Source organism: Lynx canadensis, chromosome B3, assembly GCF_007474595.2.
Source record: "Lynx canadensis isolate LIC74 chromosome B3, mLynCan4.pri.v2, whole genome shotgun sequence".
Taxonomy (NCBI): domain Eukaryota; kingdom Metazoa; phylum Chordata; class Mammalia; order Carnivora; family Felidae; genus Lynx; species Lynx canadensis.
The window spans coordinates 19,428,746-19,437,357 of NC_044308.2; the positions used below are offsets into that span (position 1 = coordinate 19,428,746).

Consider the following 8,612-nt stretch of genomic DNA (forward strand, 5'->3'; position numbering starts at 1 on the left):
TTGAAGAGTTCTTTGTATATCGTGGATAACAGTCCTTTTTCAGATGGTCTTTGCATATATTTTCTCCCAGTATATGGCTTGTCTTCTCATTCTGTTGACATTATTTTTCACAATACAGATATTTTAATTTTCATTAAGTCCAGCTCATCAATTGTTTCTTTCATGGATTGCATCTTTGGTGTTGTATCTAAAAAGACATCACCATACCCAAGGTCATCTAGATTTTCTCCTAAACTATATTCTAGAAATTTTATAGTTTTAAATTTTACATTTAGGTCTATGATTCATTTTGAGTTGATTTTTGTGAGGTTATAAAGTATGTGTCTAAATTTATTACTCTGCATGTGGGTGTACAGTTGTTCCAGTGCCATTTGTTGAAAAGGCTATCTTTGCTCCATTGTATTGCTTTTGTTCCTTTGTCAAAGATAAGTTGACTATAGTTATGTGGGTATATATCTGGGCTCTCTATTCTGTTATTTTGATCTAGTTGTCTGTTATTTTGCTAATACCACACTGTCTTGGTTACTGTAGCTTTATATTAACTTTTAAGTCAGGTAGTGTCAGTCCTTCAACTTTGTTCTTCTCCTTATATATTGTGTCGATTATTCTGGGTCCTTTGCTTCTCCCTATAAACCTTAGAGTCAGTTTGTCAATGTCCACAAAATAACTTTCCAGGATTTTGATTGGAATTTCAGTGAATCTAGAGATGAAGTTGGAAAGAACTAAATCTTGACAATATTGAGTCTTCTTGTCCATGAACATGGAATACTTCTCCATTATTTAGTTGTTATTTAATTTAGTTCATCACAGTGTTTTATTTTTCCTTATATTTTGTACATATTTTGTTAGATTTATACCTGAGTACTTCATTTGGGGGAGTGCTAAGGGATATAAATGGTACTGTGTTTTTAATTTCAAATTCCACTTGTTCATTGCTGGTATATAGGAAAGTGATTGACTTTTATATGTTCTAAGACTTATGGGAGAATAAACTAGTATCATCCACAGACAGAAAATGAAATCTGCAATATTGGAATTATGAATGTTCAAATCAGCCCAGACAAGAATATAAGTCCAAACCACCAATAGACGAATGAAATACCATATGGTCCAAGATATATCCTTAAAGTTTTGACACAACCCTCAGTCTGAATTGTGAGGACTGATCTTCAGTTCAGTCCAGCCAGCAGAAATTGACTGTGCAATTTTCTGTTGTATTTATTATACAGACTGTGTATATTCTAGAAGGTTCCTTTAGTGCTACACTATTGTACTTTCTGTCCCAGCAATTAGAGGGCATGCAAATTCCACAAAGTCATCAATAAGAACAGGCCATGCTCTTTCTTTGTGATAATTAGACATGTTATATGCAATCATTGTACTGAAATCTAAAAGAAGATTCCAAGTATTTTTTGGTATTGATCATTTATCATGTTCCAATAAAAATTTATTCCATAAGTCTAAGAATGTATATCTCCCTTAAACACTAAATTCCAGCAGGCAATTGCCATTTCTAGATCTAATCCTTTTTGTCTTGGATTCTTTGCAAAATTAAAAGTAAGCTTGTAAAAGTCCTTAAATCATCCTGGTTCTTTCAATTCTTGTTCCATTTTGGGTATCTGGGCATTTAGTTTTTCTATGTCATATCATTCATGAACTCCTGTTTGGAAAACTTGCACTGTGTTGCTGCTCTGAACTTTCACACAATAATCAATGCACTGATGCTGGCTGGATCAAGTACGAGGTCATCACACATGTTCTGTATACCATCTATTCCAATTTTATTTTCATCTTGAGGATCTTTGTATCTATTGTATAGCTGTTCTAACTTCTTCCTGTCCAATGATCCTTTTATACTCTCACATATATAAAGTTCAAGATTTTGGATAAAAAAAGTCTGTTGCAATATCTAACCTCCAGTCATTTTGAAACAGACAACTTACTACTGTTTTTTCACTTGAGTGTGTGAAGCTAATAAACTGATGAATTTTATCCTTCTGTGATGATTTCAACTTGCTCATGTTGGTGTCCTCTAGGCCTCTCCCCTCCCCCTTTGGCTCTGCAGTGAATCAGCTCCTGGATTTTTTTGTTGATTCTTTGAGATTTTCTGACATAGATGATCATGTCATCTGTGAACAAAGATAGTTTTGTTTCTCCCTTCCCAATTTGTATACCTTTATTTTCTTTTCTTGCCTTATTGCATTATTTTAACTTCTAGTACAATGTTGAAAAGGAGTGGTGAGAGGGGATATCCTTGTCTTGTTTCTGATCCTAGTAGGAAACTTTTGAGTTTCTCACAAATATGATATTAGCTATAATGGTTTTTGTAGATATTTTTTACTAAGTAGAGGAAGTTCCCCTCTATTCCTAGTTTACTGAGGGTTTTTTTAATGAATGAGTGTCAGATTTTGTCAAATGGTTTCTCTGCACCTATTGTTATAATCATGTGATTTTTTTTTCTTTTTAATTTGTTGATGTGGTGGATTACATTGATTGATTTTCAAATTTTGAAGTAGCCTTCCAATACTTGGAATAAATCTCACTTGATCATGGTATATAATTTTTAAAATACATTGTTGAATTCAATTTGTGAATATTTTGTTAGGAATTTTGCATCTATGTTCATGAGAGATATTCATCTGTAGTATTATTTTCTTGTAATATGTTTGTCTGGTTTTGGTATTAGGGTAACACCAGCCTCTTATAATAAGTTAGGAAGTATTTATTCTGCTTGTATTCTCTGAAAAAGATTGTAGGAAATTGATATCATTTCTTCCTTAAATGTTTGGTAGAATTCACCAGTGAACCTATCTGTTTCCAACAGAACCTATCTGTTATTAATTCCATTTATTTAATAGATAAAGGCCTATTTGGGCTACCTATTTCTTCTTGCGTGAGTTTTGGTAAATTGTGTCTTTCAAGGATTGGTCCATTTCATCTAGGTTATCAAATTTGTGAGTATAGAGTGGTTCGTAATTCTTTTATTATTCTTCTAATGTCTATAGGCTCTGCAGTGATGCCCCTTCTTTCATTTCTGGTATTAGTAATATGTATCTTCTCTTTTAGATAAAAGAGAGTTGGCCTGACTAGAAGCTTACTAATTTTATTGATCTTTTCAAATAACCAGCTTTTGGTTTTGTTGATTTTTTTCTATTGATTTCCTGTTTTCAATTTTGTTGATTTCTGTTCAAATCATTATTATTTCTTTTCTTTTCTTTTCTTTTCTTTTCTTTGATGTTTATTTATTTTTGGGAGACAGATACAGAGCACAAGAGGGGGAAGAGCAGAGAGAGAGGGAGACATAGAATCCAAAGCAGGCTCCAGGCTCTGAGCTGTCAGCACAGAGCCTGATGTAGGACTCAAACCCATGAACTGTGAGATCATGACCCGAGCCCAAGTGGGACGCTTAACCAACTGAGCCACCCAGGCTCCCTACTGTCTTTTCTTATGCCTACTTTGCATTTAATTTGCTCTTCTTTTTCTAGTATCCTAAGATGAAAACTTAGATTTTTGATTTTAGATCTTTCTTCTCTTCCAATATATGCATTCAATGCTATAAATTTCCTTCTAAGCACTGCTTTCACTGCATCCCACAAATTTTTAAAGTTATGTTTTCATTTGCATTTAGCTTAAACTATTTAAAATTTCTTTTTCTTTGGCCCATGTGTTATTTTGAAGCGTGTTATTTGATCTACATATATTTCAGAATTTTCCAGTTACTTTCTGTTATTGATTTCTAGTTTAATTCCACTGTGGTGTGAGGTCAGATGTTGTGATTTCAGTTCTTTCAAATTTGTTAAGGTGTGTATTATGGCCCAGAATGTGGTTTGTCTTGGTGAATGTTCCATTTGAAGTTGAGAAGAATGTGCATTTCTGTTGTTACATGGAATAGTCTACAGATGTCGATTATATCCGATTGATTATAGGTGTTGTTGAGTTCAGCTGTGTCTTTACTGATTTGCTGTATGATGGATCTGTTCATTTATGAGAGATAAGTATTGAAGTTTCCCACTATGAACATGGACTCAACTATTTCTTGTTGCAATTCTATTAGTTGTTACCTCACATAGTTTGACACTCTGTTGTTAGCTACGTACATGTTAAGGATTACTATGTCTTTTTGGAGACCTGACCCCTTAATTATTATTTATCCCTGATAACTTTCCTCGATTTGAAATCTGCTCTGAAACTAATGTAAGTACTCCCATTTTCTTTTGATTAGTGTTAGTATAGTATTTTTTTCTCTATCCATTTACTTTTAATATATATGTGTCTTTAATTTAAAGCAGATTTCGTGTAGACAGTCTATTTCTGGATCTTATGTTTTATTTATTTTATTTTATTTTAATTCCAGTAGAGTTAACATACAGTGTTATATTAGTTTCAGATGTACAATATAGTGACTTAACAATTCCATACATCACCCAGTGCTCATCATGACAAGTGCACTCCTTAATTCCCATCACCTATTTAACCCATCTTCCTGCCCATCTCTGCTCTGGTAACCATCAGTTTGTTCTCTGTAGTTAAGAGTCTGTTTCTTGGCTCATCTCTCTCTCTCTCTCTTTTCCCTTTGCTTGTTTGTTTTGTTTCTTAAATTCCACATATGAGTGAAATCACATGGTATTTGTCTCTCTAGTTGGATCTTATGTTTTGATCTACTCTGATAATCTGTCTTTTAGCTGATGCATTTAGACCATTGACATTCAAAGTGATTATTGATACAGTTGGATTAATATGTACCATATTTATTACTATTTTATTTTTGTTGAGCTTGTTCTTTGCTCCTATTTTTTTCTTCCATTCTTTTTATGTCTTTTATGGTTTTAATGATTATCATGATTCCATTTTTTCTCCTTTCTTAACATACAAGTTATACTACTTTTGTTTAACTTTTTTTAGTGGCTGCCCTAGAATTTGAAATATACACTTGCAACTAATTCAAGTTCACTTTCAAATAAAACTACCATTTCATGGGTAGTGTGCATACTTTATAATAACAAAATAATCCTAATCCCTCCCTCCCATACCTTGTATTATTGCTGTTATTCATTTCACTTGTATTTAAGCAGACATATGATATATACACAAGCATACATAAATACATTGCTACTATTATTATATTAAACAAACTTATCTGTTAGTTCAATTAAGAATAAGACAGGGGCACCTGGGTGGCTCAGTTGGTTGAGCTTCCAACTTTGACTCAAGTCATGATCTTGCAGTTTGTGAGTTCCAGCCCTGCATGGAGTTTGCCACTGTTCACCGTTAGCACAGAGCCCACTTCAGACCCTCTGCCCCTTTCTTTCTAAAGAACTTCTTTACACGCTTTGTTCAAGGCAGATTCACTTCCAAGAAATTCCTTCAACTTTTGTGTTTCAAAATTTTTATTTCTTTTCTCACTTTTGAAAAATAATTTTTCAGGATATGGAAATCTAGGTTGAGAGTCTTTTTCTTTCAACACTTTAAATATTTCACTCCATGTTCTTCTTGCTTAAGTGGTTTCTGAGGAGAAGTCAGATGTAATTCTTTGTTCTTCTATAGGCAAGGTGTTTTTTGTTTTTTCCATCTGGAGGCTTTCATGCAGGCTTTTTTTTCTTTATCTTTGATTTCACAAAGTTTAAAAATAATATGCCTAGAAGCAGGTTTTGTTTTTTGTTTTTGTTTGTTTTGTTTTGTTTGTATTTATCCTGCTTGGGGCTCTCTGAGGTTCTTAGATCTGTGATTTGGTATTTGACATTCATTTAGGGAAATTCTTAGTCATTTTTGTTTCAAATCTTGCTTCTCTCTCTTCTTTCTCATTCTGGTATTACCATATGTTATACCTATTGTATTTGTCCCACAGTCCTTGGATATTCTGTTTTGCCTTTCTCAGTATTAGTTCTCTTTGCTTTTTGTGGATTCTGTTGATATGTGTTCTAGCTCAGACATTCTTCCCTCAACTATGTCTAGTGTACTAACAAGCCCATTAAAGGCATTCTTCATTTCTGTTAGTGTTTTTGACCTTTAGCATTTCTTTTTGATTCTTTCTAATGCCTTCCACTTCTCTGCTTTCAAAGCCCAATTATTCTTGTATGCTGTCTTCTTTATCCATTAGAACTTTTTGCATGTTAATCACAGTTGGTTTAAATTCTTGGTCTGATAATTCCAACATTGCTGCCATATCTCATTCTCAAGCTCTCTCTGTCTCTTCAAATTGTGGGTTTGGGGTGTGTGTGTGTGTGTGTGTGTGTATTTGCCTCTTTATATGCCTTGTAGTTTTTTTCTTGATAGCCAGACATGATGTACCAGGTAAAAGGAATGGCCATAAACAGGACTTTAATAATGTGGTGGTAAGGTGTTGTGGGAGCAGAAGTGTTATATGGTCCTACGATTAGGTCTCAGTCTTTTAGTAAAGCTATGCCTCTGGACTGTGGAGTTCACAAGAGTTTCTCAGTTATGATCTTCCCCCTTATGTAGGATAGGAAAGCTAGAGCTCACTGGAGTTGGATATTTCCCTTACCCCAGCAGGTTAGGCTCTGGTTAACTAGTTTTCCCTGAAGGCAGGCTTTGTTAAGGAGAAGAGAGTGCTGTAGCATATATCAAAATGCTTCCTTTCCCCTTCCTCTTGCCAAAAGCGTGGAGAAATTTTTCTTCCCTGATATTTACTGTGAGAACATGGTTGAGATCCTGGAGCTAAATTTCACAGAATTGCAGAGGACCCTTCCTGACTGGGTCCTCCAGAGTTTAAGTCTCATACTGTCCACACTGAATTGTCCAGCACTTCACCACGTAATGTTCAGGTTTCTCTACCCTGGCACTGGTTCCCTCGGTGGTTTCCAGCTGTGGGTTTGCTCAAGTAAGCTGTGACTCCCTGTATTCACCTGTCTCTGCGGTCATGACAGCAATGGTTTTCCCTGTGTTCTTTCCTAGAGATCTAAGAGGAGTTGTTGATTTTTCAGGCTGTTCAGTTTTTTTTTTTTTACTTGTGAGGATGGAATGGCAACTTCTAAGCTCCTTATGTCCAGAACTGGAAAAACTCCTGAGTTAAACTTCTAGTGGATCTGCACACACTTTGTGCTTCACTTAGTGGAGTGAAAGGGTTAGTGTTGTGAAATATTCTACTGGTTAGAAGATGTGGAGGCTGATCTGGTCTCCAAGGTCCATTCAAGCTGAGTGAGCATCTGAGCAAGCAGGGATGGGCCAATGCATCCAACCAGAGCTGGTGGAAGGGTGGGGGAGGCCCCACATCCCCAGGAAGTTTGGGAGAGAAGACAGATGGAGGTCTTGTTATGTAACCACCCCTATAGTAGCAAAGCCACTCCTCCAACCAATGTCTCCACCTCTGGCTTCCAGGTGACATAGAGAACCCCATTTAAACCCTCCCATGGTGCAGGCTGTGCCTGGAGAAGCTGCTTGGCAAACAGGGAATGGGTGCAAAAAGTTCTGGGGCTGCACCACTTAATGGGGAAGCGGGGGGTGGGAATGGGAGAGCAGAGGAGGAATCATTAACTGATGATCAGACTGTGGAGGCTCCATAGCAAAGAAACAAGAAAATGAAATCAGAAATGAAGGTGGAAGCCAAAAAGGCAGTCACTAGGTAAGCTGGAGGGGCAAAGGAGCAATGTACATGATATGGGTGATATTAATGGGCGGCAAGAAGCAGAGGAGGTTCATGTTGCCCTCCTGCCCATTACAGGCTAGTATTTATTGCCCTGAATCTGCAAGCACAGATTGGCTTTCACTGTTCCTAGAAGGTGGTAGTCTGATGGTGCAGAGCATTTCCATGCAGCTGTCCTGGCCCTGGGAGAGCTGTCCATTTAATGGCTATATTACCTAAATTACCTCCTTGAGAGTCACATTGCTTCCTCCATTCATGTACATCAGCACTCCACTAAAAAGGCAATTTTCTTTCACCCACGCTGCCGTTAGCTCAAAGGGCACTCATTTTAGACATGTATCATCTGGTTTTGAACTCAGCCCAGAACCCAGTCCCAACCAACCTTGCTTTCTTATGCAATCAGGCCACCCCTGGGCAGCCTGTCTCCCAGAGCACCTTCACTGAATCTGCCACTGGGCACTGCACACTGGCTCTTCCCAATCTTTGCCCCAGAATGCCCTGGCCCCAGACAACCTCCCACACAGACCCCTCCAGATGTGAACATGTTTTAGGGTGAGACTGTGCTCCCTGCCGTAAACCTGCCTAGGTATAACATGACCCATTCCTCTGCCCTTGTCACAAAGATGTGACACTTTAACAGACCATGCTGAAGTAAAAATGCACTATTACAATGATAGGACCATATGTTCACTAGGGGAGCAGGATCCCCATGCTCTTCCTGTTTTCCATGTGATTATTCATGCTTCTCAGATGTGGCTGGCAATCGAAGGCTAGAGTTTCTGGAGCCCACCTTTCACTCTGTTTTAAGAACTGGGATTACATTTACTCGCTACCAAGCTTTTAGTCCATCTCCTGTTTGGCAGAATTCTCCTCAAGGATCAAGGACAAAGTGTTATTTATCACTTCAAAAAGTTCTCAGAAAAGCAGAGCAAAACCACAATGAAGTACCACTTCATACCCACTAAGATGGCTGTACTTTTTTTTTTATTTTTTTTTTATTTTTTTTTTCAAC

The 8,612-nt window shown here is 36.9% G+C and overlaps 1 pseudogene; it reads right to left on the reverse strand.

The window, feature by feature from the left end:
- Window positions 1-1,260: 1,260 nt before the first annotated feature.
- LOC115517118 lies at window positions 1,261-2,064 on the reverse strand (annotated as a pseudogene).
- Window positions 2,065-8,612: the final 6,548 nt, after the last annotated feature.